This window comes from Schistocerca americana, chromosome 5, assembly GCF_021461395.2.
Source record: "Schistocerca americana isolate TAMUIC-IGC-003095 chromosome 5, iqSchAmer2.1, whole genome shotgun sequence".
NCBI classification, from domain to species: Eukaryota; Metazoa; Arthropoda; class Insecta; order Orthoptera; family Acrididae; genus Schistocerca; species Schistocerca americana.
Genome location: NC_060123.1, coordinates 374,404,531 through 374,430,675, shown reverse-complemented (window position 1 = coordinate 374,430,675; position 26,145 = coordinate 374,404,531). Strand labels below are relative to the sequence as shown.

General features: G+C 41.0%; 1 non-coding gene across 1 annotated transcript; it reads left to right on the top strand.

The window, feature by feature from the left end:
• The first annotated feature begins 14,571 nt into the window (after positions 1–14,571).
• On the top strand, positions 14,572–14,646 carry Trnat-ugu. The gene has a single exon. It is a non-coding gene; the product is annotated as a tRNA-Thr (tRNA).
• Positions 14,647–26,145: the final 11,499 nt, after the last annotated feature.

Here is a 26,145-nt window from a genome sequence, read left to right as displayed (position 1 = left end):
ATTGCGTGTCATACAACAGTAGGATGAATGGCAGAATGAAGGGAAGAAATAGAATAACTACGTATATTCTTAAATTAGTTTTTGCATTCTGAAGGGAGCAATGAAACGGTTCTCCAGAAAGTACAACAAGGCACAATTAAATTTTGATAAACAGCGCGAATCAGAACTCTGCCGACAATCGTTCAGAGGTGATAGTATGGACTAAAACAAGGAAAAAAAGTGTGTAAACATGGGCCCTAAAATGCGTACCTTAATAACTACGAATACTTCTTCAGTAGAAGACATGTGTCTCATATTTACGACGACGAACAAGTGCTCATAGCTCCTGAGGTATGCACTTTAGAACCCTTGTTTGCTCGACATTTTCTTCTTGTTCTGGTTCATACTACCTACCACCTCTGAAAGTTTGTCGCTGCAGTTCTGGTTCACCCTATGGATTTAGATTACTCCATTACTTGTTTCGGGTGTATGCTCATCAAAGGACGAATGTTGCTCGCTACACAAATGAAGCCGATTCGAAACTTGGAGATAAATTATATTTCCATTTCCAACATTTGCCCACAAAAGAAGGGAAGAAGAGAGGGTGGTGAACAGTCCTTGAAGGCCAGACTGAGCACCACTGTTTTGGATTAAATCCTAAATCTTTCCGCTGCATTTCACGGAGGGAATGTATATTGTTTACAGTGTTTCCCTGTCCGGCAGGGACCGTACGCTTGGCGGCCCCTTTGCTGCCATTTGAGAAGAGCAAGCTCTGTGCCGGCAGACAAGGAGAAACAGTAGTTTGTGGAGATGTCAATGCAGATTTCTTCTGATAACTGATTCATTCCACAGAATTTCGAAAGAAGAATCTCTAAGATGATCTATGAAATATGTAACTAACTAGCTACAAAAGTAAGCTACTTGTGCATAATGGAAATTGACAAATTCAATGAAATGGTACCGAGACTTACTATGACGAAATCCGTAACTCCAATAGCCACCGATGTCAAATAATCATGTAAGTATGCTTCTGATTACTCATACAAAGACTGAACTAAAGAATGGCCAGACTTACTTCTATCTTCCTTGGTCGAGTCATGAGATAAAAGAAGATACAAAATAGTTTCAGTATGTTTTAGTACTGAAAGTTCAGAATATCTGATTTTCGTAGAACACTGGTGATAGGGTAGTATCATAAAGATTAATGAATATTCAAAGTACGAGTATTCTTGGGTAAATTTTCTCCAAAGAAACCAGGTGAAACGCACAGTAAAAATATCGGGACGGGACATGGCAGTCTCTCTGTGAAACTACACCAGTGTCGTTTGTAACGCAATCTACGAGCAATTGTAAAAAATGGTTCAAATGGTTCTGAGCACTATGGGACTTAACATCTGTGGTCATCAGTCCCCTAGAACTTAGAACTACCTAAACCCAACTAACCTAAGGACATCACACACATCCATACCCGAGGCAGGATTCGAACCTGCGACCGTAGCAGTCGCGCGGTTACGGACTGCGCGCCTAGAACCGCTAGACCACCGCGGCCGGCCGAGCAATTGTATCCTTGTGCATGATGGAGATGGGGACTGATGCGCGAGTAATGCATTTGAAGGGCGAGATAGTGCAGTTGAAGGGCGAGATGCAATGGGCTGGAGTCGCTAGCTATCGATCAGCACTGACTCATACTGGAAGCGGGACGGGGAGCCGTCAGTGGCCAGCCGCTCGTCTCCGCCGCAAAAAAGTAGACCGCCACGGACTCCTCCATGTTTAGCGTGGCAGTAATCCGTAAGACCAAGCAGGCACGACCCACTTTGCCGTTGACATCCTCCGACCCCACAGTGGGACGTAAACTTTACATTTTAAAAGACTGAAACGATTTCATATATCATCGCCTCGTTATTGGGGATGGATACAAACAGACATTAAAGTGCTTCAAGCCCGAAGCTGGAACACTATCTGCTCTCTCGAAAATCTAACCTGGCTTCCACATCGGACGAGATCTCAACATCAGTACAATAAACACCCATATGCTACAACACACAGCTCAGAGGTTTGATACGAAACACAGCATACTGGGGGAAGACCTATATGCCACAACCTCTCCCTCGCTTTCCACTCACATTCTTCTACTCAAAGTAGGCTACTTGCCATTGCTTGCACTCGGACTAAAGTCCTACGGTGCCATCTACTACCTTTTAGTGCCATTTAACGATTTCTTTTCTGTCGAGTGAAACCGCGAAGCGTATTTCGTAACTGTAAATGATTCTTATAAAAATATGGCGTCAAATTGATATCACTAATTGAATGGAAGTTAAGGATGTGTGGGTCTGAAGCCCTTAGAGTGTTATAGCAACGCATGAGAGGTATAATCGCTCAGCGAATGAATAATAATTCAAAATCGTCGGCGTAAGGTAATTTTCGTTTCAACTTTCGAACTAGTCACATACACTGAACAGCCAAAACATTATGACGACTGCTCACCACGACGTTGGATGCTGCCTGGTGGCGTTTCAGGCACGTGACACTCTAAGGAAAGTATGTAAGCAGAGCAGAAACAGATAGGGTATCACCGTAGCGAAAATATCGGCAGTAAATGAGGAAATCGATTGAGATAAGCGACTCTAACAAAGGGCAGATTATTATCACGCAGAGCCTGTGAACGAGTATCTCGGAAGCGCCGAAGCTGGCCGAATGTTTACGTGCTACTGTCGTGAGCATCTACAGAAAGTGGTAGAAGGACAGTGAAACCACCACTAGGCGTTAAGTGGTTAGACGTCCAAGGACCCTTCACAGAACGTGGGGTTCGGAGGCTTGTCTGCTCTATAAAATAGGACAAATAGTGATCTGTGGTATCTCTGCCGAAAGAGCACAATTCTGTGGCAAGCAAAAGTACTTTGTTGAACATGGAACTCTGCAGCAGACGACCCCGACGTGTTCACATATTGTTCTAACGAGATCGACAGTTACGACTGTAGTGGGCGTGGAACCATCGAATTCGATCGTGGATCATTGGATACGCGTCGACTCTTCGGATGAATCATGTTTCTTGGTACACTAGGTCAATGGTCGTCTACACATACGCCGTCATAGAGGCAAACGGCGGCTCCAAACATGCACCCCGCCACGGGCGCAGGCTGATATGAGCACTGTTAGGATAAGGAATACATTCTCCTTGCATGGGACCTAAGGCACTAATCGAAGACATCATTTCAGCTGCGGACCACCTACATCAATTCATGCTTGATGTCTTTCCTGACGTCGAAGTCATTTTTCAGCAGTATAATTGTCCGTGTCTCGAAGACAGAATCGTGCTACAGTGGTTTAAAGAGCATGATAGTGACATCACGTTGATGTCTTGGCCACCAAATTCGCTGATACGAATCCGATGGAACCCATCTGGGTCTCTTCAGGCCGCTATCACCACGTTCACAAATCAGCGGCTCATTACTTACAGGAATAACATGACTTTTGTGTACACATCTGATGCTACATACCTCCACAAACCCACCAACAAATTTTAGAATCGATGGTACGCAGAATCAGTACTGTTTTGCATTTGAAAGATAGACCAACAAGCTATTAAGCAGGTGGTCATAATGTTTTGGCTCGTCAGTGAACAGAGCGAAAAAACAACTAGTATTGCGAACTTCCCAGCGTATTCGTATGAGGTCGCACAATAGTGATACACTGAATTTATCTAAGTGCTGATACCCAGAATCTGTGAGAACCTAATACATAGCACCATTGTTATTCTGAATAGGTACTGCAGCACTTTTCAGTTCAATAGCTTCCTCGATTGCGTTTAGTTTTACGTTATCTATGATCACCTGTTTTCCACTTTCTAATAACTGTATTCTCGGATTACAAGAAAATACAACGTAATCTGAAATTCATATCTGTCAGGAAAGTTACAGAAATTTTAAAGATAAACACGATCTCCTGGAATTCACCTAGTCCATGCGCGAAAGTTCAATTTTTCTTGTCTTTGATATCTTAACCACAATAATTATAATTTTCTTCAGGATGTCTAGAAAACACACATCTTCCACTTGGTTGCATGACCGTCTTTGTAGTTATAATTAACGGGTTGTCGGCGAACCACAGATCGGATCCTGTGTATTCAGTAATTAAAAATAAGGCTATCTATGGAAATTATACTCTCTAAACTTGTGTGGGATGCTAGCCTTTAACTTATCAGCAACGGTCAGAATTTTATTGTTACGCACATCAAGTGCATAACTGCTATGTGTTAGATCTTTTCTATAATTAGGACTAAATACAGGAACCTCAGGAGTTTGTCAGTTCATTGTGACACAGGCTTAGAGGATGTTTCAGGCAAGTATTAATGAATGACAGAAATTCCGTCGTTGTCTACAATAAAATCTCTTCTTTTCCTTCCACAAAAGTGCAACTTGTATTTCAAAACATTCGTCCTAATGTAGGGCATACCGGTAGATAACTTCGAATAAGTTTTCAGGAACACCTTAACTTAAATAATCTCCGATCTCTCTTAACAGCGCTCTTACGCGAAGAGGGGTACTGCATCACGAGCCCTCCAGAAAATTTGAAAACATTAAAAAATAAAAAAGTCACATTTTGAATATATTAGAGAAAGTAGAAATGGTTAGATATAAAAAAGAAAATTCACAGTTCACACTGAATAACCTATTGGAATGGATACATTTGATTATTTATACTATTAGATATGGAAATGAGCGTATGGCATCGTTGGCCGGGAGACTCCATCCGGGGAAGTTAGGCTGCCAAGTGCAAGTTTTATTTCAGTCGACGCCACGTTGGGCGACTTGCACGCCGGTGATGAGGATGAACTAATGATGAGGACAACACAACACCCAGTCCCCGAGCGGAGAAAATGTCCAACCCAGTTGTAAATCGAACCCGGGCCTGCTTGCGTGGGAGGAGAGCACTTTTCCATCCAGCTAAGCCGGCGGACCTACGATTAGGTATTAGTTCGTATTAAAATTCTGTATTATTCTCTCTTCTAAAGGTAGCGACCCAACGGTCCCACTCATGAGTATATGACGTAACACTGTCTACATGGATACTTCCCGTTCTGCCAGCTAGCTAGTTGTATTAGAGGTTCGTGCAGGCCGCTTTTAATTTGCCCAACACCGGGTTGCCCTACCGTCGCACTGGTAAGACACTACATCCTGATACGTTCCACACAGTAATTTGAGTAGTGCCGTGACTAACGATGATAGCATTGACATGTTTTATCGCCAATCCGGCTCTTTTTTATAATATTTTTAGCGTTCTCTCACTACAAAATATTTCTCTTGTTTGCATTTTAGATGCAGGCCTATTTTAAATCATTGCTCAATAACTGCAAGTTTCACCCATTATCAATTCGTCCCAACTGAATGGAGCATGTTCTTGTTACCTCTCGTTCGCCGTAGTATTCACACTATTCATTGACTAGTAAATTTTGACTAGGAGTGATGGTAATGCCTATGAGCTTTTAACGTTGTGAGTGTGTTTTAAATATTTCTTTATTCATTTTTAAATCGCCCTAGTGGTGACACTGAACATTGCTCTTTACCATGTCTGTTGCACCTGATAATGCAGCTTTAGGCCGCGGAACCGATTGTGTTTCTATAAACAACAATTTTACCAGCGTTAGAGAAATTCTTACTAACATCATTTCCCCTCACGATGACTCCATCACAGTAAATATCACTTCTAATCTCAGTCTTCGTACCCCAACAGCTCTTGTCATTCGATATCTTATCTGGTCTCTTCATTTTTATACTGCACCAGAACTCAAATTTTTCAAGGTTTTTAACTTTACGTTTCCTCTCTGTTCAAGTTTCTAAGACGTATTGGTTCGTTTTTTTTTTTTTTTTTTTGTAATTTAGCATTCTGCAGGCTGCTTCTATTTACCTACCCGTAGCCAGCTCATCATCAGTCTCGCCCCACTGAGGAACGCAGCATTTGTGACGGTAACACCTTGTATAATTTGACTGTTTGTTTGTTATCAGATTCTATAAGTACTGTATGAAAGCACTCGGCATAATTTCACTGGTATTAAATATATAATTTGTCACCAGGTTCTCTATGAAACTCAAAATCATGAACAGTTTCTGGTGTCTGGTTTTCATTGTGATTTGAAGAGGTCTTTCATACTTATTGTAATCACTTCTGACCTTTTCCCCGGTAGAGCTCCGCATCATAATATTATTGCCTGCTTCAACCAGGCTGATGATTGTGTTTGCTTCCTCTCCATTAACAGTGCGCCTACAGCACACTTTATAGTTGTATTGAGTCACTCCCCCCTCCCCCCCCCCCCCCTGAAAAATCTCTTGCTCTTTCAAAGCCATCGTCACTCATACTACTCTAGATTTGTAGCCCAGACATATTTCTACTTCTTGTCCTAGAACGTATTGACGATGAGCCTGCGGGCGCTCCCATCAATCCCAGTTTCTTCGATGACGACTGTCAAAACTCCTTTAGAGGTGACAAATATTATTTTTTCCTTTCGTTTCCTTTCCTTCCCTAGCCTCGTTCTAAAACTAATTAATTATTATGAGCAGTCGTCTTTAGGCGTCGAATTTTGCACCAAATTACATCTAACATTAATCAATAGCTTATCGCAAGAGATCTATAGATCAATTTAAAATTTCAGTAAACGAATTTAACAGCTTATCAAAATGCAAGAAACATCACAATGTTTTACCCCGGTTTTGTCTATACGTACCTGGTCCTTTCTTTCTGTTACCCTCTTTCAGGTTAGCATAGGACATGCATCTCTTTGCATTTATGGTAATTAGTTTGAAGAAAAAGAGATCAATCAAAAAATAAAAGCACAGAACTGCTTTGTGAGCTCTCTTCTATATACATACGTTTACTTTCTTTTACTAGGACGGAATACATTTAGGGGGGTAGACCAGGGTAAAAAAACTTTTAGTCTCGTTTTCATTGGCTTAAAATGTTCCTTTGAGTGTCTCTTTTTAACATTCTTTCTTATAAAGTGTGCCACAAATGTTGAAATACGCTATAACCGAGAATTACTGCATGATGTTCTGGCGCATCCGAGCGCTCGAATGCAACCCGATGTAATACTACTATCAAACCAGGTGTAGAAGTATGAAACCGGAATTTCCCTATAGACAGTGATAGCCGTCAGTGTAGGCCCCGTGAGACCGCGTCTGAGACGCCATCTGCTTCCTGTAACGGCTAACGACGAATGTCAACACACAGTAACCGCCGTTCCATACATCGGCATCTGTTCCAAACCCGTAGACATGTCAAATTTTGTGCCTACGATCTACGCTTTGCGGACAGCATTGGTTTTCTGTTATCTTTTGAAGAAAGCTGCTGCAGCATCGCAGCGAATGCCTGTCGAAGTTTTCGGCGAACATGCTCTTCGAAAAACACAATGTTTCGAAAGGTTCAAAAAATTTAAAAGTGGTGATTTTGACGTAAGAAACGACGAGCGTGGCAAATCACAGAAAAAGCTCGAAGACAACGAACTGCAGGCCCCGTTGAATGAAGATGATACTCAAACTCAACAGGAACTCGCGGAACAAATGAATGTGATACATAAAGCCGATTCTCTTCGGTTGAAAGCTATGGAAAAGGTGCAGAAAATGGGTTCCGCATGAACTGAATGGAAGATAGCAATCGAATAAAAAAAAAAAAAAAGAAAACAGTTGTGAAATGCTGCTCGTCAGACACCAAAGAATGTCTTTTCTCCATCGATTAATGATAGGTGATGAAAAATTGATATATTTTGAGAACCCTAAGCGCCGTAAATCATGGATGAATCCAGGCAAGCCATCGACATCCACCGTAAGTCCAAATCGCTTTGGAAATGCTCTGTGTTTGGTTGGATCAGAAGGGCGTCATCTATTATGAGCTGCTAAAACCTGGTGAAACCGTTAATACTGATCGCTACCAACAGCAAATGATGGATTTAAATCGAACATTACATGAAAAATGATCGAGATATGAAAAACGCAACACAAAGTCATGTTTATCCAGGATAACGTCCCATCACACACAGAAAAACGGGTCAGGGAAACGATCGAGGCTTTCCGTTGGGAATATCATGGCGTGGTATTCATAGCCTGTCGGAGTCGTGGGAAAAATGTATAAATAGGAACGGAGATTATTTTGAATAAAATATTGTTTTCAGTTTCAAACAACAGACGTGCAATTATTGCAACCAAATTCCGGTTTCATACTTCTACACCTAGTAGTTACCGACGGAACAGGGATCTTATTAGTTTCGGACAGTATCTCAGAGGGCACTACCATCAACTAAAATACTATGCTCAACAAGATTTCTGTTCGTAACATGATTGGTTTATGGTAAACAGTCTGCAAGCGAGTGCGTGCTTCGCATCAGCTTAACTTGTCATTTCGCTTGTTTTTTATACGAAGTAAAACGTGAGTGCTTGAAAATGACAAAGGAAGGTTCGGAAAGTAATCCTAATCGTGCAAAAAACGATTCGACCGGTAAGCGGAACCCAGTTAATCGATATAATTTCGCCAAAATGAGATTAAAGATTTGTTCAGTTTCAATATTCGCAAATTGAAACTTCAAACACTTGTTTTTTCAAAACAACATTTTTCAAGTTGGCGAGAGCTATAACTCATGAAACGTACATGCAATTACATTATACTTCTTTATAACTTGTTAATTGGAGTTTTTTATATCGTAGCACATAGGATTTTTTCCATATATTTTGATCTCGATTTCTTGTGCATGTTTTTAAAAGGACTTTTTTTGTCGGAAAAATTGACTTTTGTTTCAGAGTGACGCCGTTTTCTTAGTAATAATTTTTTTAATATCTCTATGTGCTATGTTAGACAATGTCATTAGTTTTACAGCAGTTTTCGAAATTTTGTTCTAGGTTGAAAATTGTGGCGTTCAGAGCTCCCACCAACCGACCCACCAACCGACCTCGCACTCAGCAAACGTCTTTCGTCGACGTTGTGTAGTGTCCTCTGCGTCCAAGTTTTTTACTTAAAAAATACGTAATACCATCCTAAGAGTGTACAATAAAGGCCTACAGTCAGTTTTGTGATATGTTTGTTGTTTTATTGAAAAAAATCATGAATAGCGGTTACAAAACTGAGCGTCACCCTTGTCTACGCCCTCGAGGATAAATAAACATATTTGTTACAAACGTGGAACGCCTATACTCTGGAGGAAACGTGATTACTCTTATAACTGTAGCATTAATCACAATGTCAAACTAGCATAAAGACCCCTCTCCAGATACAAATCATTAAATGACACACGACAGAATGTAAGAAGCAAATAAACTTGTAATGCACTAGCGAGTAATAGCCTTACTTCAAATTTCTGTCACCAGTCACTCTCTGACAAAGCTGTTTATTTATGCCATGACCGGGTTCCGCTCTTTTGCTCATCGTTATAGGTATACCATGTATATCTGACATCCAGATTAATGATTATGGCGTCGTTAGCGAAGGCATCCTTGGATAAAACAAAACAAAGATATAAAAAACGATCATACCATATTTCCAAATTTATAAGCCTGAAAAAGTTAGCGGGAATATCTATCATGGAGTGCCACAATTTTCTCTTTTTGGGTAGTTCAATTAAATTTAAAGCCGCTGAGGAACTAACTACTTAAGAGGAAGGACTCACACTTAATATATTGGTAAACAGCACTATAAGCGGCCTAGTAATACGAGTACTTCAAAAAAGCTAACTACGTTTATATGAGCGACGTAGATAATAACTGCAATGTTCTCTAAAACAAAATGAAGTTGTAATTAACGGTCTATATACATAAAGAAAGCAACTATGAATCTCAATGTTGAAATGTGCTCCCAAGGGTAATTGATAAGGGCAGTTGATGAACAAGAACGTCCATAAACTACTGAGTCGAAAGTTACCAACCCAAATGTGTCGGAGAATAAATCTACCAGCAGAAAACGACAACAGAAAACCGTCGTTTCCGTGGTGTAATAAACTGATTTATGATGTACGCAATTGCTAACTCTGTAAGGTAGGAAAACCTGATTAACATGAAGGCAAAGATGGATAATAAATTGCAATAATACACTGGAGGTGGCTTACTGAGCCAATAAGTGTACTGCAACGTTCTTATCACCCCAGATCTGGAGTGGACTTGAGGGCAGGTTAATCTGCTGCCTTTCGGGCTTAGTTCACCACTGCACACTTTGCTTGCGAGAGACACTTCCCACATTATTGAAACATACGACAATTTATATTCTTGATCGTCTCTAGGTACAACATAGACTGTGTAACAACCTCGTGTTTATTATAATAGTTTGTTTTCGTCAATAGTAGTGTTTGCTTGGAACCAGAGGAGTAAAAAGGGGTGCCAATTACATCCAAATACGTGTAGTGATATTGAATTTTACCGTGTCCGTGTACCGACCTCCGCACTGTTTCCCATGCTAATAGGGATTTTACGGTGTCCGTGTACCGACCTACGCACTGTTTCCCATGCTTATAGGGATCTACATTCACGTGGCTACCTATTCCAATAACGCAATTCGATTTTGTAAACGTCTCGATGGGAAAGTCTCAGTGTCGTCACATCACTGTAGAGAACTATTGTTTTCGCCTACCTGCAGCAGTTAGCGCTTCACAATTGAAAACTGGGGACATACTCCGAGCTGTCAGGAATCTTCTTACGCAGTCTTGACTAACGTGTGTGTGTCTCACGCAGTCTAACAGCACTCATTCTGTCCATCCACAACGAAAAGATGCATCTTGCAAAATTATGCGCAAAAAGATTCAACTGTCTCTTTAGCTCATTTCATAGATAAATATAACTTGCCCCAGTATCCAATAAAGATAATGTTGAAACTCCCAAGTGGAATCAACGGCTGTCTTTCTCGTAATATTTTCTTTTTCACTTACAACTTTCGATACTTCACATGAAAATGCATAAAGCTTCTTCCTTGATTGCATATAGTCTTGCTCTATAATCACTGCACTTCTTTGAGTATTAAGCATGCATATATTTCTTCAACAACGTAAGGTTTCTACGACACTGAGGCTCACCCCCACCTTCACCATCGGCCCTTCACCATCGACCACTCGTTCAACAATGTTTGCCACTCTCGCGTCTGCACAAGCACGCACAGTATAATAGGGTACTCTCCTCCTGTTAATGCGTAACTGTTGCTTCTCGAACCTTAAAAGGTCAGCGTTATAGTATTCACGGAAGTAAGTAGTTGTGATCAATTATCGTATGGACACTGATAATGGCAACCTTACAAGTGCCACGTCTCTTCGTACATGTCGTTGGAAGTCAGCTGCATCATACGTTCACTGAAAGATGGACAGGGAAAAGCGATCATTTTTCGTGGGCAGATCGTTCCTCAGTCTGACCCTATTCGATTTATTTATTTTTTGTGGGTTCATGCGAGATTGCTCAACAGAAATTAGAAAAGGAATTGCAATGGTAAGAGAAGGATTCAAGAGGAAACAGAAATTACTTTGTGGACCACTAAACAAAGATCCGAGGAAAAGACTTGCCAAATGTTACATCTGGAGCGTTGCACTATATAGTGCGGAGACCTGGACATTGAGGAAGGAAGATGAAAGAAGATTGGATGCACTAGAGATCTGGATATGGAGAAGAATGGAAAAAGTGAAATGGGAAGACCGAGTAAGGAATGGAGAAGTATTAAGAAGAGTTGTAGAAGAAAGAAACATGCTGAAAGTCATAAGAAAGAGGAAACGGAACTGGATTAGACTTTGTTTGAAGAGGGACTGTTTATTGAAGGAACGAATAGAAGGAATGGTGAAGGGAAAAAGGGGAAGAGGAAAAAGAAGATATCAAATGCTGGACAATACCAAAGGAGACAAATGTTCAAAAATGAAAAGACTGGCTATGGACAGAGAAAAGTGGAAGAGGCTTATCCCATGACACGACCTGCCGTAAGGCAGAATACCTTACTACTACTACTCGTGTGAGAAGTCTTGGCCGATACTAATATATGATACATATACAGTACCCGGAGGAGAGCGCTGCAACATGTATAGCATAATTTTTTGAGACACACACCTAACAATTAAATACAGAAGCCTGAAATGAATACTGAAACAAAACCATAGTGTCTCACGTTTTCCAATATATTACCAGGAAAAATTAGCCAAGGTTTTCAGGGACCATCCATGTGTATCAGAGACTCAAAGGTTACGGTATGAGTTAGGAATCTGACATTCGGAGCACGGGATCCTTTCTGGGTAACAGCTTATTTTCTTTTTTCAAACACACTATGTGGCCAAATTTCGCACTGGGGAAGTAACAATAGTATCAAAGAACTCTGTGACCTGCCCATGAAAGAGCTTAGTTAAAGGTAGAAAATAGGCAGGCCAAGCAATCTTAGCGCATAGCATTTATAAATAGCAGTTACTGTTGGATGCAACACCAAGCACAATTCAACGAGCCGTCTTACTACTATCACTGGTCTATGGTGACGAGTCTTGCCGTTATATGATTTACATTAACTCATTCTTAGTGGTGACTGGAGATCCTGTTATTGTTGAAGATCAAACGTGACTGTGATAGCAAAAACAAGGCATTGATTCCTGGTATGAACTAACTCGTTCTGGTTGTATGGTTTTTCGTGACAGACAGCTTCAACGTTTGATGAGCCTCATCACTGAAATATTCATTTCAGTTCAATATTTCTCTCCAATAGAGACGTTTCACCAAACATTCATTGCCAAATGGATACTGTCGCTTTTGATAGATTTAATATATTGCAAGATGCAGTTGTTTAACTGACAGCTCTTCTACAAATTACTTTCGTTACGAATAAGAGATGTCTACCATTCTCTTTAGTCTAAGCCTGGCCAGCTGCAGAGACGAATACATTACACAGCACATGTCACTACTAACTTCCTCCGGTGCGACTACATACGCAGTCGACAAGGCATTCTTTATCTGTGTGTGCGTAGAGATGTCCATAGAAATACAATAACCCAAGACCTGTGCCTCCATTAGAGCACTACATCCGCGTAGCGGCACCACGCGAGCAGCGCTCGCTGCTCACCGCTCGCTGCACACGCGTTGCGGAAGCACACGGCCAGCACCTCTCGCACTCAGTATCACCTGGCGTGCAGTCACTAAATGGCCCTGACACATGGCTAAGGAAACATGGACTCTATAAAGCTTCGTCACAGAGCAGCAGAACTAATGGATCCAGCAAGCGTTGGAATGCATTTCTAATTATAATTTCTATTTGGCTGTCAATGTCTCATGATTTCTATGCTGAAGTATTACCACAGCGATTGAGCATGATATGTGTAACGAAAATTAAAATGATTATAGAATACTGAATATTATTAAAGACCATTGATTTAGCTGCGGAACTGTAAATTTGCGTGAAAGAATAGCTGATGTAATAATGGTCCTAAAGTCGCACTGGAATCGAGACGTATTTTGGACAAAACAGATGAAAAAGATTGATGTTGAGGAGTGTGACAACAGATTTTAATGTCAAATTTGTTTATAATCAACAAAAAAACTTCAGTCCAGCTAGAATGTACGCTCTCGTGTGTAAGTCGAGCGAATGAACTAACAGGAAAAATTATGATGATATTATTAACTGTACTGACCAGAAAGAGGAAGGAACTCAACGATTTAATGGTATGCAGAGATGAGCTAATTCGAATAAATGTCTACCTGGATAATTATTCGAATAAGTGGAGCATCAAACAAATTTATTAGTAACTTAAATAAGGAATAACATAATATGCTACTGTATTTTCTTTGTATCAAATTCCATTACTATAGCCGGCCGGTGTGGCCGAGCGGTTCTAGGTGCTTTAGTCTGGAGCTGCGCGATCGCTACGGTCGCAGGTTCGAATCCTGCCTCGGGCATGGATGTGTGTGATGTCCATAGGTTAGTTAGGTTTAAGCAGTTCTAAGTTTTAGGGGACTGATGACCTCAGATGTTACGTCCCATAGTGCTCAGAGCCATCTGAACCATTACTATTGTTTGTTTCCTTTGCTCAGTGCAGTTTCTGATTCATAAATAACTTATTAATGGCTTGTTCAGAAACATGCCTCGGTGGCTCCAGACTACAAAGCTGAAGGTTAGGGGTTTAATACCCTGTTGGTCCTCTGATCTTTTTCTGTTACTTATCGCATATTTCGGACACGTCCGAAAGAACAGACACCATATATATATAATTATATAGTTCTGGCAACACCGGCCATTACCTTCTTCTTCTGTGCGGATGCACACATATTCCCCGAAATCTTACGGGAGGCCGAGCGGTTTTAGGCGCTACAGTCTGGAACCGCACGACCATCACGGTCGCATGTTCGAATCCTGCCTCGGGCATGGATGTGTGTGATATCTTTAGGTTAGTTAGGTTTAAGTAGTTCTAAGTTCTAGGGGACTGATGACCTTAGAAGTCAAGTCCCATAGTGCTCAGAGCCATTTGAGCCATCTCACGGGACTTGGTAAGAATGTCTTCCTCGAGTAATGAGTGTGTTGGGGTGGGACACCACGAATGTAGTGTGTGGACATACAAGGTGAGAATGTGGGTCTCGCGGGAGGCGTGCGCGAGATAGTCCCTGCATTCGCGCTATCCTCTGTGCCCTTGGTGGCTCAGATGGATAGAGCGTCTGCCATGTAAGCAGGAGATACCGGGTTCGAGTCCCGGTCGGGGCACACATTTTCACCTGTCCCCTTTGATACAGATCAACGCCCGGTAGCAGCTGAAGGTATTGATATAATTCTAACAGCTTCACTTCCTTTACTGTGTAATAGACGCAAAATAAAAAAAAATAAAAATCATTGGCTGGCAGCCTTAGCAGTAAAACTACCGATGCGACCCAGTGTCCCTGACCTTGTGCCTGGCAGTACTCCACCACACTCTGATAACATATAGAAGTACCCTACGTAAGTAACCAAAGACGAGAATGCAGCTAACAGAAACTAATAATATGCAACACTTTCCGCCATTGTACCAAGATTGGTAACACTATCGGATATGGATGTCTCACTGATATAATTATGCAATTCGTTCATGTTTTTTGTGCTAAAATGAGAGAACAAAGTAAGAACTGAGTGGTTGCTAATCAATGCACTTTAAATACAAAGTCTCCTAAAAGGGTTTGTGGTTGGCTGCTGGACTTGCAGAGTCATCTGAAAGAGTTCAGAGCTAAGTTTGAGTAAGCTTCCCGTTACAATATAGGACAGTTATTCGATCCGTTATTTGTCAGTGTAGCTACATAGAGTTTTCAGATTGAAAATCTAGGGGAGACATTAGGTTTGGGTACAAAATAGAATCCGTAATATTGGACCGCACTAGTAACCGTTTTATTGGGAAAGTGTCAAGAGACGATTGGAAGACTTTCTTCCGCTTTCTACACCAGTTGTAATTATTGCAGCAATGTCTTACACACGAATTAAAACAAATAGTTCACCTGTAGTGCAGTCCATGAATAAGGGAGGCTTACAACAAATCATAGCCATGTAATAGTCAAAGAAACGTCAAAGAAAACGTAAGAAGAAAATTTATTTTGAAAGTGGTTTGCTAGTTGAAGCTAATGTGGAATCACATCGATGTTATTTGCTAGAGCTATAGCGGAATTGATGATTTCTCAGTTTTTGCCGAAGAAGGTTGTAATTAGAAATCGTATGTCGTCAACCCTCAAATAAAGACGATTATAGGAGATATAACACGCCGATAATCCTCCTTGAACGCGTAGAACGTACTTTCTTTAGTGTGTCACAATGTCAATTCATTGAAAATCAAATAAACGTTCTACAAGATGTTTCATAAAAGAGTTTCTCTGACCACTAATTTAAAAGCAACAAAACGTATATTTATTTAATAAGTGACAAAAAACCGGAGCCAAAAATGTCATTGGATTTCAAACTTTATCTATTATTCGTTACGCGTTTTATTCACTGAAAAGGAATAAATGTTTTTATTCATGTAAGGGAATGATGTGTCGAACAAACCTTTTTGTTTGTTATTCGCGAATAACGAATAATAATAATTTGTATCTCTATTCGTTATTCATCTTTCAAGTAAATTTTGCCTAACCCTGGTGATAAGTGAGGCGCATCGCGCATGCACACATTGCAAATTCGTAGCTTATGTGCAATTAAGTGCGAGCGCGTGATATTCGCGTTGCTGTGTACGAGTACTCACTCGTTCAACTGCAGCATTGGTCAAATTCGGCACTTAGCCGACGTTTGCGAAGTGTATTCGCACTCTGTCACACACGGATGGGCCACACACTTGCAGGGCTCTAGCCTTCACCATTTGTTATTGGTGCATCTATTAAACAGTTAGCATGAAGACGTACAGTAGTGGAATAGAGAAGGGAAGACAATAGTTCTGGTAGGCAAATCTCTATATACCTCTATCACATGTCCATGTTAATAGGAGCAACTTTAGTCTCGAGGACGCTTACCAGTTGCGTAACTAATCAGAATATCCTTCCAATTAAGAAACTATTGGAAAAAACTGGTGGATCTATTTATTCGCATTATCTACTACCACTTTAAAGTTAGGAGGCTTTGTTTTTGTAAGTACAGTAAGTCCAGAAACAAGAGCAGACTGCACGCTGTGCCTGTGATACAAACAAATGCTCAAGATGTTTGAAGGTGACACATCCGGCTACGTGGATAGTGTTATTGCCGCTGAAAACACATGGATTTATCGGCAAAATGTTCCAAGCACGCCAAACGTAAGTTTTCTGAAATTGATGGTTCACTGAAACAGTCCGAAATCGCTTCTCTGTCAAAAAGAGAACCTTCCACATTGTAATAACAAAACCGTAAAACAGTTGTGTCTGTGGGACAACTTATAGGCTTTCTTTCATCAAAATCGAAACTCAGAAAAAAAGGTATCGTAATTTAAAGTTTTATCTAAAATCATCTGCTCGGCTTAGTAGTTCGGGTGTTTATCTCAGTGACACGATCTTCAGGGCACAGTACAACAAAGAATCAATAATGACGCTGTTAGTCTTTTATTGCAGTACACTAAAGAACCAATAGATGGAACTGTTAGTTTTTTTAAAGTACTGACATATGTATTTTCGGAAATTGATATCAGTAATCAAATTAAGCGCCACAGTTTGACATTTAGGCATATAAATTAACAGACAATTTACTTGGCTAATATATAGGGATTTATTGATTTCGCTTTGCGTATTAAAAACAACAACATTACTTCGCTTCTTTCGATACGTTTTATTTATATTTGACTTCTTTCGTAGGTAAACTTTTTACCTCAGTGATTGAAGTTTTTTCGTAAATTTATTTCAGTGACAGAATTAAGCGCCACAATCGTATCTTAACGAATGCGTGTCGTGAATCCAAATCAAAACTGATGTAACATACGTGAGAATTAACAATGAGGTTGCCCCACGTTGGGCGCCAAAAGGTAGTAAATCGAAATCAGAACTGCTGTAACATGAACGCAAATTACTAATGAGATCGGCCCACCACTGGAGCCAAAAATTTACTAAATCCAACGACCATACAGTGAAATCAAATAGCATAAGCTTATAAGTTCAAGAGATTGCTACGAAAATGAAATTGGAGGGTTAAATATGAAATACTAGCATTTATTACAGTTTCTTTTGTACAGTTACAAATCTCGAGGCCAAATTGATTCGGCATGGACACGACTCAATTATCAAGGAGCAGGAGCGAGGAAGAAATGAACGAACTTATCTTTCTTCGTAGTCATTGTTGTGATGCGGTGTCGGTGGCAGACGCTGGGTCGTTACGGCACGTCACCTCGTAGCTGTGCGGCGCGGCAGCGTGTTGGCAGTCCGCATCTGTGTTGCTGCAGCTTTGTATGAGGCCCGTGATGGATTCCGCATTGACTGGCCGTGGAGGGTCGGGTGGCAGAGGCAGCGTTACTGCAGTGTTGAGAGGTGGATGTCAGGCAAGGATATTGAAATGTGAAGGTGAATGCTTAATTCCCAAGCATTCGATAGTTCGGATTCGTTCACTGAACATTCATTCCGCACTGTCTCATCCACTGTCCTCTCTCCCCTCTCATGACTTTTTAGCTTCCATACTTCTCGAATTGTTCCTCCTTTAAGCGCTGTTATTGACAGACAAAGTTTGCAATACCACCCAATGACTGATCGCCGTTTCGTCACCACGCCTTCCAGAGGAGAGGAGAGATTTCATATGTTGTGTGAGATGGTGTGTGACTCGGAAACTGGCGTTTTTCTCACGTGTTCTCGGTTTAAGCCGTTCCCAGTGTCGACCGCAATCAGCCCGGCGTATTGTTCTGATATTTTTCCTTTTTTTTCCGCATTCCCTAGACGTCGTGAAAACAGCCACAGCATACTTGTTTATAACTGCTCTTTCTGGGTGAGGCCTCGATAGCGTTATGTTTGTGCTTCGTACAAGAATCTTCTGGTGTTCGTTATTTATAAGCATCCTTGTTACTGTATAGCAAACTTTTCTAGGAAGGTACATGCTTCTTCAGCAGTTCCATAAATTCACCTACCTTCCTGTGCTGTGTGTATTCTTGATGGTTTTGTGTCTACGCTCCGTCTCAGCGCTTGCAGGGATGCATGAATTATCGACACATTTCTCACTTTATAAGGCAAGCCAATTCTTCTGTAGTAAGCCACAAGTTTCTCACGCCCCCCTGTGAGCATTATTGGCGCTTTCTTGTTTAGCCTCCATCTCAGTGACTGTAGGGGCCCATGAATTATTGGCACATTTCCCATTTTTTAAGGGAGGCCGAATTCTTCTGCGTCAACCCAGGCTGCCTATTCTTGAGAATCTCCCGACATCCAATAGCATTCCCCCGTGACGGGTGCAGAACGCCCCGATGTCCGCATCTCCCAGTTCCAGTCACGGCCAGCAGTTCAAGGCGCTCCTCTCGTCCTGTGCCACTGATCCTGGGAGGCGGCGAAAGTGCCTGGCGATGAATGTATTTTAAGCATTTGTTCGCTGGAACGGACTTGGTTAGATATGACTAACGTGACTTTAAGACAAGTCCTTTCTGTAAAAACTAACACGTTTGCATTTGTGTAATAAGAACTCTTCTTTGTCTCGTGCTTATTTTGGGTAGTCACGCTAACTGACTGATGATTTGAATCAGTCGATTCAATGGAGGTACCAAATGGAATACAACTTCAGGGTCAGTAGTCTGTTAAAGGTTTTCAGACAGCAATTATGCAGCAACAACGTTCAGAACTATGGTACAGTAGTGAAGAGTAAAAACTCTGTCTCACGGATTAAAGTGAGGTTAACGACGCTTATTAAAACAGTTATATGTTATAGTGGGGAGCTGCATCTTGCGGGATATTTACGTCACATAGCTGAGTTGCATCAAACATGTTCGAGAGCACAAGAAAGAACAGCAGGTAGCTCCCGCTGTCGACCATGTTGTGACAGCAATATTACAAATTTCTGTGAACCAATAGCTTTTGTAGAAGTAGTAAAAATGTCGTGTCCAGCTGAAAATTTGTTTTATGAGTGGAACTGAAAGATGTAAAGGAGCACGAGAAATAATTGTGGAATGCTTAAGTAAGTAGGACTAAATTGAAAGTGTTTCATACCCTGTATGTTAAAAGTCCCCCATGATCCATTGACATTGGCGACGAGGGGTGGCTGACGTGCCGCAACAATGCAGATAGCTGTACAGTAGGTGCAATCACAACAGAGGCTTGAAGATAGGACAAAAAAAACTGTGTTTACTGTACAGTAGTAGCAGCCTTTAGAGTAGTCGCAAGGGCAACAGTCTGAACGACTGATCTGGTATTTTAACATCAGTCAACATGGCCTTGTTTTTCAAGTACTGTGAACGTCTGAAAGCCGTAATTGCTTACATCTCTGCTGTATAGCTTAATTATAATACCATCATATTGGGTAGACTATTCCGGATGTAAAATGATCTCCCATTCGGTTCTCCGGACGGCGACTACACGGGAGACTGCACATCAGAAGAAAACAAGAATGGCAATTTATGGGTCGTAGGATGGAATCATCCATCCATTAATCGGGTACGTATTGTAGGGATTTTAAAAGGGAAATGAATGGACTAAAGTTAGGTAGTACGATAATGGAAATTAGTGAAGCGTGGTGGTGAGAAGAACAGGACGTCTGGTCGGATCAGTACAGGGTTGTCAACATAAAATAAAATAGGGATAATGCACTTGTGGACCTAATAATGGAGACCAAAAAAGGAAAGCGGGCTAGCCGCTATGAACAGCATAGTGACCACATTATCGTAGCCGAGATAGACGCGAATCCAGTACTCATCACAATAGTACAAGTTTATATGGCTGTTAGCTTCGCAGATGATGAAGAGAGTGAAAGGATGTATTATTAGATAAAGGAAATGATACAGGTAGTTAAGGAGGTGAAAATCTGATAGTGATGGCTGACTGGAATTCGGCTGTTGAAAAAAAAAAAAAAAACAGAAACAAAAAATTAAAAAAACACGAAAACTTGGACTCGTGGAAATTAATGTAACAGGAGTCGTGAGTCGTCTGGCAAAATTTTGCACGGATCATCGTGGAAGACGATTGTGTACGATCTCAGATCCACAGTATAATGGTAAGACTGAGATTACGAAACCAGGTTTCAAACTTTCAATTTCCAGGAACAGATGTGGACTCTGATCATAATTTATTGGTTGTGAACAGCGGACTGAAACTGAATAAATTGCAAAAATATAGGAAATTAAGCGGAAGGGATGAGGGTAAACCGAAGGAACCAGAGGTTGTTGAACGTTTCCGGGGAAGTTTTAGCCAACATTGGACTGACCCAGAATAGGAACACAATAGAAGACGGACGGGTAGGTTTGAGAGACGAAACAGGGAAGGCAGCAGAGGATCACATAACTAAAAAGACAAGCCTCGTAGAAATCTCTGGATATATTATTGATACTGATATAGTGTTGAATTTAATTGACAATACGAGGAGATGTAAATATGGAGAAAATGAAACATGCGAAAAGGAATACAGACGTCTATGGAATGAGACTGACAGAAAGTTCAAAATAGTTAAGCAGGAATAGCTGCAGAATAAATGCAACGCTGTAGAAGCGTTATAGCTAGGGGAAAGATATATGCCACTTATAGGAAAATTAAACAAGCGTTTGGAGAAAAGAAAAGCAACTATATGAATTTCAAGAGCTCACATGGTATCGCAGTAGTAATCAAAGAAAGAAAGCTGAAAGGTTGAGGGAGGCTCTGTAACACCGGAACAAACTTGAGGACAATGTTGCGGAAAAAGAGAAGATAGTAGGTGAAAATGAGAAAGGAGATATGTTAATGCAAGAAGGTTTTGGTAGCACATTGGAAGATCTAAGTCGAAACAAAGTCCCTGGAGTTAACGACACTCCCTCAGAATTATTGAAATCTTTTACAGAGCCATGACAAAATTATACCACCAGATGTGCTATGTGCTAGATGTATAAGACACGTGAAATACCTACAGACTTAAGGAAAAACATAATAATTCAAATTCCAAAGACAGTAGGTGCTGAGAGGTATTAATAACACCGAACCACCGGTTTAGTAAGTCACAGTAGCAAAATATTTACACGAATTCAAAAAAATTTTCGAATGTGTGTGAATCCTTAAGGGACCAAACTGCTGAGGTCATCGGTCCCTAGACTTACACACTACTTACACTAACTTAAACCAACTTATACTAAGAACAACATACACACCCATGCCCGAGGGCGGAATCGAACCTCCGTTGGGAGGGGCCGCACAGTCCGTGACATGACGCCTCAAACAGCACGGCCACTTATTTACAAAGGAATGGAAAAACAAGAACTGGTAAAGCCGACATTGGGGAAGATCAGTTTCGGTTCTGGAGGAATGTAGGATCACTTGAGGCAATACTGACCTACGACTTATTTTAGAATATAGGTTAAACAAAGTCAATCCTACGTTTATAGCATTTGTATACAAGAGCTACTCGGAAAGTAAGGAACGATAGGTTGCGAAATGGAAACCACAGTGAAAATCAAAACTGTTTTATTTGCAACAGTTAGTTACAACTTCCTGCTACTTATCTCCACAGTCGCCGATCCGACTTAGACGTCTGTCGTAGCGTTGTACCAACTTTCCAATACCCTCGTTATAGAAGGGTGCCGCCAGTGCTTTCCGCCAATCCTCTACGCTGGCCTACAACTCGTTGTCTGTGCCAAAATGTTGTCTTGCCCCTGCATAATGCGGCTGAGAATTGTGTTGAAAAAGAAAACGCACGACAGTTATGTAATGTTGGCTGCAAAGCTTCAGGCGAAATTTCTCACCAGGCCCTCGTACTTGGCGGAAAACACTATTGTTCTAGGTATCTTTATGTGCTCCCTGTGTGCTCAGAACTAAAAAGAACGACGTAACGCTTTCGACGGGCATACTAGAGACACTGACCCGCACACCTGTGCACAACTTCATCAGATTTCCGCTGTGGTTTCCATTTCGCAACCGATCGTTCCTTACTTTCCGAATAACCCTCGTATTTAGAGAAAAGTGGTGACAAAATTAACTGGACTGCTCTCTTAGAAATTTTGAAGGTAGCAGAGATAAAATATAGTGACCGAAAGGTTATTTACAAACTTCCAGTGTCTGTGTGCGCTGTAACTGTCCCTGTACATATTTTTGACGTGGTTTTTGCATCTTCATAAATACAGTTTGGACTATATGTTACAATGATTTCAAAATGGGTCCCGAAACTAGTCATCGAGTGAGTAAAAAACATGAAATTTGGAACTTTGGCTGGTTTTATTTACAACTTGTACAGAAACCAGACAACAGTTACAAGAGTCGGACACGAAAGGGAAGTAGTGTTTGATGGCTCTGAGCACTATGGGACTTAACTACTGTGGTCATCAGTCCCCTAGAACTTAGAACTGCTTAAACCTAACTAACCTAAGGACATCACACACATCCATGCCCGAGGCAGGATTCGAACCTGCGACCGTAGCAGTCGCGCGGTTCCGGACTGCGCGCCTAGAACCGCTAGACCACCGCGGCCGGCTGAAGTAGTGTTTGAGAATGGCGTGAGCACTAAATACGCTGTGAAGGAAACGAAGGAAAAGTTTCGAAAGAGAAATTAAGTTCAGGAAGAATAAATAGAAACTTTGCAGTTTTTCCGATGACATGCAGTTTTGTCAAGGACTTCTAAGGACTTGGGAGAGGAGTTCAGCGGAATGGATAATGGCTTGTAAATACATAATATAATGAACAACAATAGAAGTAAAACAAAGGTAATGGAATGTAGCTGAATTAAATCAGGTAGATTAGGAATTACACAGAGAATTTTCTTAGGAAATGACATGTTAAGATTAGTAGCTGAGTTTTGTTATCTGAACAGCCAAATAATTGATGATGGCCAGTAGAGGGAAGGAACAACATGCAGAAAGGCAATAGGAAAAAAGGCATTTCTGAAAAAGAGGAATTTTTTAAAATCTAAAATAAATTTAAGTCTGTTCTAATGGTAGGATCTTTTCGTCTGGAGTGTAGCCTTGTATGGAAATGAAACGCAGGGAAAAGATAATTAACACAAGTCCAGAATAGAAGCTTTTGAAATGTACGTCTGTTCAAGAATGCTGAAGATTAAGTGGGTAGATAGAATGACAAATGGGTACATACTGAATTGAATAGGGGGAAAAAGAAATTCATGGCACAAGTTGATTAAAAGAAGGTTTGGGTTGATACGACACATCCTAAGGCATCAAGGAGTAGTGAGATTAATGATAAAATGACGAATAAAAGCTGTACAGGTCGACCACGGCTTGAATACCGTAAGCAGGTTAAAACTGAAATAGGCTACGGTAATTATGCAGAGATAAAGAAGCTTGCACAGAATAGACTAGCAAGGGAGCCGCAGCAAAACAGTCTTCGAACTGAAGGCAACAACAACGATGTGTTGCTTTGTCCATATGCTGCCATCTCTAAAAAAATAAAATTCCACTGCACAAACACTGAGACCACAAGGAATACGCAATAATTTCAGAAATTACGTCGAGCTTCTCACATGATACTTGTGAAAAGATGCACTTGACGCGCTTCTTGTCCCATAGCGACAAGCAGTGATGGCAAATATCCTTTTCGAAGCGAATGGACTGCCAGTGGCAACATATGTGACAGAAGCAAAATGTATTTTTTTTAAACGTTATCAGCAATCTTATATTAATATGATAATTAAAAACCAGTCTTGATCGCAAATTTCTTTAAACGGAGTGACCAGTTTCAATCCTTAAGAATCACCTTCAGACTCCAGAACGGCAGGTGGACTTTCATGGAGCAAGCTGCGCCGACCCACGACGCTGGAATGAGTGCTTCAGCGTCGTGGGTCGGCGCAGCTTGCTCCATGGAAGTCCACCTGCCGTTCTGGAGTCTGAAGATGATCCTTAAGGATTGAAACCGGTCGCTCCGGTTAAAGAAATTTGCGATCAAGACTGTTTTTTAATTATCAGAAGCATAATGTTTGATGAATAATTTTCCCTCTTTAGCAAAGCTTTCTCAAATCCCACTAGTTCACTGAGGACACACAACATTTGTCTAGAATGGCTTCATAAAGTTCCTTCACCTTACTGAAAATTCCAAACGTGTACTGACTGGCTAGTTATTTCTGTCAAACAGGTTACCCCACAGATCGCAATTGCTATCTGGTTCGTCTTCGTTGTTCTCTCCCTTCCTCTCTGTCCCTATCAGCAGCACACTTGAACGTTTTGCAGCATCTGAAACGTGCTCATCCCTGCACGTGCCCTCTTCTTCTTCTAGAGCATTTAACAGTGCACATAAAAATCTTCTTAAGTAAAAAATATCTAATGTCAGACAACAATCTTCCATTGCACTGCATCCTAAATATTCTGTCTTTTTCTCTTTCGATTTGCTGGTCTACATATCCTCCCATTCTTCGTCATCTTCGTCACACTCTACATCCGAAGCTAGAGTCACATCTACCGCCAAATCATCTGTTTAAAACTCCTCACAATCTCTTGTTGGTTTTCGGCTAACTTCACCTACAGCTTCTCGCCCTTGGTCCCCTAACGCCATTCCCTCTTCTTTTACAGTGACAACCATGCTCACAGAATAACTTCATTCTACCGACGTTTCTGCACTATCTATGGGTTTTAGTTTGATCCTTTCTTCTTTCGAACTCACCAGTGTAAACATCTCCTTCGAGTGTAGCGCAACATGGATATATTTCAGAAAATCAAGTACTAATATCTTTCACTGTCAAATTCTTCACACTGAATAATTCTGCACTATATGCATGTGACTGACACTCAAAATCTGCTGTCACTTGCTCCTTAACCTCTGCACAATTTCTGTTCACTAAACCTCGTATTCTTAAACTCTGCGCTTTAAATAACATTCATTTCTCTTTATCACATGTCACATAAACTTCCAACACCGACATTCTGCTTCCAGAATCGAGTATACACTATACTACATTTTCCCCACGTGTGCACACTTATTACTGGATATGTAGTGTCCTCTGTTCTACAGTGAAAGTTTTTGATTCCTGCTGCTAACGTTTCCTTCAGTTTGTCGCATTTTGTAAATAGGGCTCCCGTCAGACTTAACGTTACTAACTGCAATATTGGAGCCTCCATTGCTAGTCAGCTTCTTTCTTTAGGCCTATTCCTCTGTTCGTATCTTGGGTTATGACCACATACTTCCATTAGTTGGGCTCTTCCTTCTCGCTGACCTTTAAGTCTCCAATTGTTTCTCCTATAATCGTGCTTTTAACGAATATGGTGTGACTGTTAGCAGAAAAGTTAGAATTTGGACGGCAGCAAGTTAGTCGATATTTTGGTCCCATCATCTGTGATCAGTCTGGCTATCCTCTCCATTTCCTTTTCTTCGTGGCGGACGTCTCGTTCTCCAGTTTTGGCTATTCTTTTGCCGGCTTCAGGAGGGAAATGCGTTTGTATATAGTGCACGCGTTCCCTTTCTTTTGTACTACGAATGTATCGTAACTATTGCAATAAATGTTGGAATCCTAGCACATCTTGTAAGTTCCTTCTGGCTACTACAATTTCTCTCTGTATATACTGCAGGAGTATCGTCAAATAAATTCGGATTAGTTCTGCTGGCTCGTAAGGCACGTCTAAGATTTGATTTCTGACGACCATCTCCTGCAAATATAGGCTTGGGTGCTGCCATTTCGAATTTGCTTATTGTTCCATCATCACTATACCCAGTTTAA